The following is an 8,761-nucleotide window of genomic DNA, read 5'->3' as shown; positions in this document are numbered from 1 at the left end:
GATTACTTAAAAATGAAATCTTTAAAAAGCATGTGACTCTCTTAATGGTGTTGTGGGTTTGAGCCCCACATTGGGTGTAGAGATTACTTAAAAATAAAATTTAAAAAAAGGTAATGGGGTACCTGGGTGGGGACAACATTATTAACGTATTTAATGCCACTGAACTGTACACTTGAAAATGGCTAAGATGATAAATTTATGTCATGTATATTTTATCACAATAAAAAATTTTTAAAGAAAAATTAAAGACAGATGGAAAGACTTCCTGGTGGTCCTCTGGTTCTTAGTGTAGCCCCTCAAGGGGTCCAGTTGTACTTCCTGTCTGAGTTCAATGAGCTATCAGAGCTTCTCTCCAAGAACTTCTTTTGGCTTAAGCCATGGATAGCAATGATCACTGCTTTACAGACACATGCTCTGGGAGGATACAGTATATGCATATATATCTCAGTATTTCAAAGATGTTAATGCTTATTGAGTAACCTACCACTGGGCTCCCATGGGCATAGCCTCTGTGCAGTGTCAATGCCAAGAAACGATCAGCCAAGTTTAATTTTCAACCAAGTCCACATTTCTTAAAATTCCTTTCCTCCTTTCCTTCTCACTCTCTACCTCTCTCATAACCAACAATGTCCCCAAAACATCCTTCTCTCTGCTCTGCTCTCGGCTCCCCACCAAAAATCTTCTCCCAAGCTTTCCTGGGCTCTCTCTCTTTTCTTCCCTACCCTTGTCCTCCTGCTGCTATTCTTCCATCCAGCCTGTCTGGTACTCCTCCCACTGACTATCACTAGGGTGTGGAGCAGGAAAGGAATATCTGAGAACAGGGGCCAGAGGACAAGTAGAGGGTCAGGTCAGACAGAGGGAACATTTTGTTAATGAGCAAGAAAAAATACATATACTATACACAAAACATATAAATTAGTAATAGTATACTGATTATACATTTTTATGATTAAAATAGAAACCATAGTTTATATTTTATCAGTTTATATTTTAAAAGGCCAAGCACAGAAGCTTTACTATGACAAAAACATAAGACATAGAAGTACCCAAGATGTCTTGAATATTGCTTGAACAAACCACTATTGCTTAAACAAACCAAAACTTAGAGGCTTAACAGGAATCTGTAGGTTGATTCAGCTCACCTGGGTGGTTCTCCATACTCTCTGGTGTTGCTGCATTTAGATAACGACTGGGGCTAGAATCTTCTAAAGGTTTGATGGAGCTGGGTGTGCAAGATGGCATCTTCAGCTCATGTCTGAGCTGGCCTCTCTCCTTCATATGGCCTGTCTCCCCGCTAGAGTAGCCTGCTTCATGAGTATTCAGGGCTTAAAGAGGCAGGAAGAGATGCTGCCAGCCAGTAAGTGCTAAATCCACCATCACTTCTGCTGTCTTTGATTGATCAAAGCAGTCACGGAGCCCATGCACATTCAAGGGGGAGGGAGAGAAATGGACTCCACCTCTTGATGGAGAAGGGAGATATGGTCATGGCCATCTTTGGAAAATACAGTCTATTGCAGATGGTGTAAAAGTTGTGTATTTAAATAAGAAGCAAATATTCCCTACAATTAAGGATAATCCAAATAAAATGAACAGGAGAAACTATGAAATGTTAAACCAAAGGAAACCCTCCCCACCTAAAATTGGCAGAAATCTTAATTCCGGTCAATCCAGGTCCCTTGCCAGAAGGTGAACACTCTTTAGCCAGGAGGAGGAGATGGGCCAAAATATGTGTTGGACTTGGGGGACACGTCAAAACAGTAAGGTAGTAGGACACCGTTAAAATCCAACTCAATTTAAACTTAAACTGAGTTCCTCTATGGTGCCAGAGCCCACGTTGTCTAGCCACTAACAATGCTTGCAGAGATACTCCAGGAAGACTGTTTGACTAGTCCCTCCACAAAGAAGTCACCAGGGGAAATTTCTCCCATACCATCATCCCATGACATTCTGTTCTTCCTCACCTGTGATTCATTTGGCCCTTGTCTTCCCCACATCCCAAACTCTCTCACTGCCACTCCTGTATCATGAGGCAATTTCTGGAGTGTGCCTCTGTCCTGGAAGTTTAACTCTGCATTTTCATTGCAACTTTCTCAAGGAAAAGTAGTTTATTCTCTCACACTCCATGTACCTTAAGTTTAGAAGGTGAGTTTGCTGTTGTCCATGCTTCCCATTACTACGCAGACCTTTAGTGGCTCCTCCTTTTATGCAAAACAAAAAAAAAAAGCAAAAAGCAAACTGACTTCTCTTGAGGCTCATACCATTTGGGCAAACCACTCTGTCTACCTCTTCGGATCTGTCATCTCTACAAATCCCAGTCAGTCCCAGTCTCATTTTGAAACCCTGACACCTGACTCCCAGTCTGCCTTTAAGATGGCTTTAACTCTTGTCATCTTTCTGTTTGTCTGGAAGAGTCATGAATTGTACCTGTTTACCTGTTTCTTGCATTCTCATCCAGTTAGCATTCTGGTACTCTGAGAAGTGGCCGCCCTAATCCTGGATGACTTGAACAGTTACCTGGGATGATATTTATAACTCCTTGGCCTCTCATTTCCTTGATCACCTCATCCACCCAAGACCAGGGTCACATTCTGGACATTGTGACCACCCATAATCTTGATGCCTCCAGAAGCAAAATTCAATCTGCCTACCTTCTGAACACAATAACCTAACCTTACCCATAACAGCTAAACTTTCCCCAAACCTAGGGAACCTAGCCCTGCAAGAGAGTCACATGACTGAGCAGATTACTTACACCATTACTGTCAATTTCAAATAGGTTCTCAGGCTGCCTGGAAATCTCATGAAATTTTTCTGGTCAACTCTCTCTCCCATCCTCTGCAATGACCTTATCAAACTTTCTCCAGCTCCCCTAATCTAGGACATTCTATGATAGTCCCTCCTATCTCACTCCCAGCAGAAGACTCTACTTCTTTTCTTATTTTACAAAAGAAAATAAAGGCCTTAAATGAGAACTTCTTTATCTCACAGCTATCAAAAAGAAGAAAATCCTTGTCTACTCCAACCCACCCTCCTTCCTTTCTGGTAAAATAGAGGAAGTCTTATTTCTCATATTTAAGGACCCAAGAATACACAATAGGAAAAAAACAGTCTGTTCAGTAAATGGTGGCGGGAAAACTGGCCAGCCACATGCAAAAGAATGAAGCTGGACCACTTTCTTATACCATACACAAAAATAAATTAAAAATGGATTAAATGTGGAACCTAAAACCATAAGACTCCTAGAAGAAAACATGCAATAAACTCTTGGACATTGGCCATAGAAATATTTTTCTGGATCTGTTTCCCCAGACAAGGGAAACCAAAGCAATAATAAACTATTGAAACAACATCAAACTAAAAGCTTTTGCACACTGAGGGAAGCCATCAACAAAACCAAAAGGCAACCTACTGAATGGAAGAAGATATTTGCAAATGATACATATAATAAAGGATTAATATCCAAAGTATATAAGAACTCATATAACTCAACACTAATAAAACAAATAATGCAATCAAAAAATGGGCAGAGGGTCTGAATTGACATTTTCCAAAGAAGAGAAATAGATGGCCAACAGACGCATGAAAAGATGCTCAACGTCACTAATCATCAGGGAAATGCAAATCAAAACCACAGTGACAAATCACCTCACACCTGTCAGAATGGCTAGAATCAAAAAGATGAGAAATAACAAGTGTTGGTGAGGATGTGGAGAAAAGGAAACCCTTGTGTGCTATTGGTGAGGATGTAAATTTGTGCAGCCACTCTGGAAAACAGTATGGAGGTTCCTCAAGAAATTAAAAAAAGAAATACCATATGATCCAGTAATTCTACTTCTGGGTATTTACCAGATGAAAATGTAAACACTAATTTGAAAAGATATGCGCATCCTTATGTTTATTGCAGCATTATTTACAATAACCAAGACATGGAAGCAACCTAAGTGTCCATCAATAGATAAGTGGATAAAGAAGATGTGGTATATACATACAATAGAATATTACTCAGCCATAAAAATGAATGAAATCTCACCATTTGCAACAACACAGAGGGACATAAAGAGTATTTTGATACGTAAAGTCCAACAGAGAAAGACAAATATATGCTTTCCCTGATATGTGGAATCTAAAAAACAAAACAAATGAACAAACAAAATACAGAAACAGACTCATAAATACAGAGAACAAGCTGGTAGTTGCCAGAGGTGAGGAGGTGGGGGCGGGGATGGGTGAAATTGACAAAGGGAATTAAGAGGTACAAACTTTCAGTTATATATTAAGTAAGTCACTGGAATGAAAAGTACAGCATGGGGAATATAGTCAATAATACTGTAATAATTTTGTATGGTAATAGGGGTAACTACACTTACCAGGGTGAGCATTTTGTAACGTATATAATTGCCAAATCACTATGTGTGATTTGTACTATGTACATTGAAACTAACATATTATATGTAAGTTTACAATTACAAAGAAAAAAAAGAAGTTAAGAACTTTTCACTGTCAATTATCTCTACTCTCTTTTAAATTTAACCCTTACTCTCACCTGGATTCTTCCTACTAGAAAACCATTTTAAAAAATAATAAAATCTTCCTCAGTTTCACATGTCTGACTCTGCCTTCCTATCCTTCTCTCTTTACATGCAAACTGCTCAGAAGGGTTATTTTGCTCATGATCTTCATTTCTTTATACCCTATTCACTCCTCAACCCATATGGCCTCCCGCCTCAACATGCTATTAAAAACAGGTCTCTGTGGGATCACAGGGGAAGGGAAGGAAAAATAAAATAAGATGAAATCAGAGAGGGAGACAAACCATAAGACTCTTAACTATAGGAAACAAACTGAGGGTTGCAGGAGGGGAGGTGGGTGGGAGGATGTGGTAACTGAGTGATGAGCATTAAGGAGGGCACTTGATGTAATGAGCACAGGGTGTTCTATTCAACTGATGAATCACTGAACTCTATCTCTGAAGCTAATAATACACTATATGTTAATTAATTGAATTTAAATAAAATAAATAAATAATTAAATAAAATAGGTCTCTGTGGTCGTTAATATGGTTCAAGTTAATGGGCACATCTTGATCCTCTTACATTAGTCTTAACATCCCCAGACATGGCTGAGTACCCCACTCTTGTGACTTCCACAACACTACTTTCTTCTGGTTTGCCTCCTACCCCATTAGAGCTCTTCCTTTGTTGCCCTTGCAGGCTCAGCTTTCCCCTACTTTGATGGTGACGTTCCTTAAGGCTTAGCATTAGGTCATTCTCTCATCCCACTCACTTCTCTCTAAGCCATCTCATCAATGACCACCTGTAGGTAGGTTACCCAAACTGTGCATCTCTAACTCTAAACCATGCTCTGAGCATCAGACACTTATACATCTTTCCACGTGAGGTCTCCACTCACCTGTCTCAAAGGTTTGTCAAACTCAGCTTGTTCAAAATAAAACTCCCTATCTTCCCTTCCCCGCTAACAGTCTCCTCACCCCCAGAGTTCCTTTTCTCATTGAATGGCAGTGACATCCATCATTACCCAAGCCTGAATCTTCGTGGGCATCCTTGGCTCCTCACTCTTCCTCACTCTGTCCACATCCACTCATCACAGCCTCCTATCAACTACCTTGTAAATACCTCTAGGGTCCATCCACTTCTTTCCATCTCCACTGCCACCAATCTAGTCCAAACCATTATAATCTCTCACCCAGCCTAGTTCAGAAATATTCCTGCACCCATTTTTCTCCTCATCTGATCAATTCCCCAAACTATAGCCAGAGTGATTTTCCTAAAGCACAGATCCTGCCACAATCTCATTGCTTTTAGGATGAGAAAACAATCTTCGACATGGTTCTCATGGTCCTACATGGTTTGTCCCTACTTTCTCTGTCTAGCCTCGCCTCACACCAGAGCTCCCAGGACTCAGTCACACTGGTTCACATTCAGTTCCGAATCCCTTCTACCATTCTGCCACTTCCCCGCTCCTGCAGCAGCCCACCAGCAAACATTGTTGGCTCTGCTTTGAAACTGTCTTGAATCCAAACTCTTCCCATCATCCCCACTGTTAGAATACTAACCAAAGCCACCACCATCTTTCACCACAGCCTACTGAGTGAACTCTCACTGCCCTTTGTCTTGCCCCATCCGATCCATTTCCAATCACCAACCAGCATGATGGCATACAGCAGAAGTCAAATCATGTACTTTCTAAAATCCTTCCAAAAGCTCCCCATTGCAATCAGAATAAAACTCAAAGTCCTCCAAGCTTACCCCAAGGCCCTGCCTGATCTGATCCCTATCTCTACCACTGCCCTACTCTTTTGCTATACGCCAGTCACACTGGCCTTCTTTGTAACCTTCTATGTTCCTATCTCAAGACCTTTGCTTGCTCTCCCTTCTCTTGGAATGTTTTTCCAAATCTCAGAATGGCTGCCCCTTTTCGTTACTTTGCAAAGAGATATTGCCTGCCCACTCTTCCTCTCCTATGTAAGTCACTCCATCGCTTGACCTGACTTTCTATATAGTACTGACTGTTCAGAACCTTCCAATGGCTTCCCATCTCACAGTGAAGTCCCTACCATAGCCAGAAAGGACACACATGATCTGGCCACAATTTCCTCTTTGATCTCATATACCACTTGTCTCCCTCTCACTCTGCTCCATCCATACTAGCTTCCTTGCTGTTCTTCCAGCATTTCAAGTGTCCGCCTAACCCAGAGCCTTTGAAAATTCTCATTCAAAAATCCACATGAGTTAATCTCTCATGTCATTTAGGTCTGGCTCAAGTGACACATATCGAAAGCTCTTCCTTGACGATCCTAATTAATATAACAGCTCCATCCCCCTACTATCACTCTCACCTTTTAATTCCCTTCAAAATACTTACATTACTTAACATGTTAAATATTAATTTGCTTTCTTCCATCTAGAAAGTACCATCCACCAGAGCAGGAATTGTTTTCTTCACAACTATTTTCATTGTTCTTAGATGAGTAGGTGCTTTTAAGTTTATTAAATGACTGAACTATCTTAATTTACCTAATTAATTTACGTGTCCAATGTAGGTCTTTATACCTTCTCCACCACCTTCCCCACATAAAAAGCCCTTGAAGACACAGCTTTTACAGGGGAAGAGGAGGTTCATCCAACCACATTTACAAATCCTGTTTTTAACTTCTGTATTTTCAGATCTCCCCACTCTCAGGAGTCTCTACTTCCAATGAGTCTCGGGTTACTTCCAGTCAGTCCTTTGCTATCACAAATCCTGCGGCCAAGAATGGGCGTGGGTATATGCAAAACTTTTGGTCATCACTCAATCGTCCTAAGACATTCCTAGAAGTGGGATTTCTGGATCAAACTGTAACTGCATATGTAAGTTTAATAGCTATTGCTGAATTCGCCTCCACGGGGTTCATACGACTTTGGATTTCCACTAGCAATGTGTCAGAGTGCCTGTTTCTTCACAGCCTCCCGCGCCAACTCACCGTCGTTAACCTTTGGAGGGTTTGCCAATCGCACAGTTGAGAAATGGGCTGAGCCGAGCGTGCCCTTCCCCGCCTGACCCCCGACCTCCGACTCCACCCCGGCTCCCGCAGAGACCCACGCCCCCCAGAGCGCGTCCCTGCGGACGGGCTGGCAGGAGCGCAGGCGCAGGGTCGCTCTGCTCAGCACTCCAGCGCCGTCCCCCAAGGGTGGGCTGCGCGCGGCGGGAAGATCCGGCCTTGCTCAACTGGCCCGAAAGAGGAAGCGCAGAGGGGCTGAAGTAAACACTTAGGAAGGCCGTTGCAAAAGAGATCAGGGTCTCGGGCTTCTGCGGAGCCGTCATCTGGCCCCCACATCCCTCAGCCATTAACAGATCGAGCGACAAACGATCATTTAGCGAGGGAATTCTCAGAGAAGAGGGCGCGCGTAGGGGAGGGGCGAGAGAGGAAGGCCCAACTTTTCCCAGAACTTAAAAAACAAAAACTTTTTTTTCCCTTCAAGGGTGTGGTGTGGCGGGGGAGAAATAGGGGAAATGAGGCACAGACCCGATGAATTGGAAAAAGCAGCCCCCGAGTCTTAGGACTCTTCATCCACACGTCCTCCCGCGGGTGTGCCTCCAACCAGGCGCCCCCGTTGCACCTCGATGCAAAGCGGCGCGGCGAGCGCCACACGTCTGCGCGCTGCGTGGAAAGGGCTGGGCTGACACCACTTCCTCCCCGAGGCGGCGGACCTGAGCCCGGGTGGAACCCAGTGTGCCGCCTCGCCTGCCCTGCCGCCGCCCCGCCGCCGGCCCGCCCTCGCCCGCGCCAGCGCCCGCGCAGAATCCCTGCGGAGTCCCCGCGGAGCCGTCAAGGTAAGCGGCGCCGGCCGGTCCGGGCGCCCTGCGAGCTGCCGCCGGGACCTTCGGGGCTGCCGCGAGACCATGTGATGAGTGGTTCTGGTCCCAGCTCCGACCCAGCTCCCGGCCGTGGCCCGGAGAACTCGCGGCCCCGGCTTGGCCCTCGAGGGGAGCGCGGCCCCGGGGTCCCCCCTCTGCTGACCTCAGCCCTTGACCCAGCTACGCGGGGCTTGGGGCGCGGGCTCGTCTTCCCCGCGTTCTCTTTCATCACATTTGACTGATTTCCTGCCCAAAAAATTGCTTCAGGGACAGGCGGGAAACCCGTCTGAACCCTCGCCTGTCCAGCAGCCCAGGAGCCCCAACCTGACCCTTGGAAGGAATTTCGGGGGGGGGGGAATGTGTGGCGGGGGGGGGCATTTTAAGGCACTGTAGATTCAGTGCAAGT

At 44.4% G+C, this 8,761-nt stretch overlaps 1 protein-coding gene across 1 annotated transcript in view; it reads left to right on the top strand.

The window, feature by feature from the left end:
* The first annotated feature begins 7,679 nt into the window (after positions 1-7,679).
* Positions 7,680-8,761, top strand: part of LOC113922550 (amyloid beta precursor protein binding family B member 1 interacting protein) — a 104,391-nt gene continuing 103,309 nt past the window's right edge. The window contains 1 exon segment of the mRNA XM_027594571.2: positions 7,680-8,331. The gene's annotated coding sequence lies outside the window, so the exon portion shown is untranslated.

Source organism: Zalophus californianus, chromosome 9, assembly GCF_009762305.2.
Source record: "Zalophus californianus isolate mZalCal1 chromosome 9, mZalCal1.pri.v2, whole genome shotgun sequence".
Lineage (NCBI taxonomy): Eukaryota > Metazoa > Chordata > Mammalia > Carnivora > Otariidae > Zalophus > Zalophus californianus.
The sequence above is the reverse complement of the archived record's forward strand: the minus strand, read 5'-3'. Positions and strand labels throughout refer to the sequence as shown.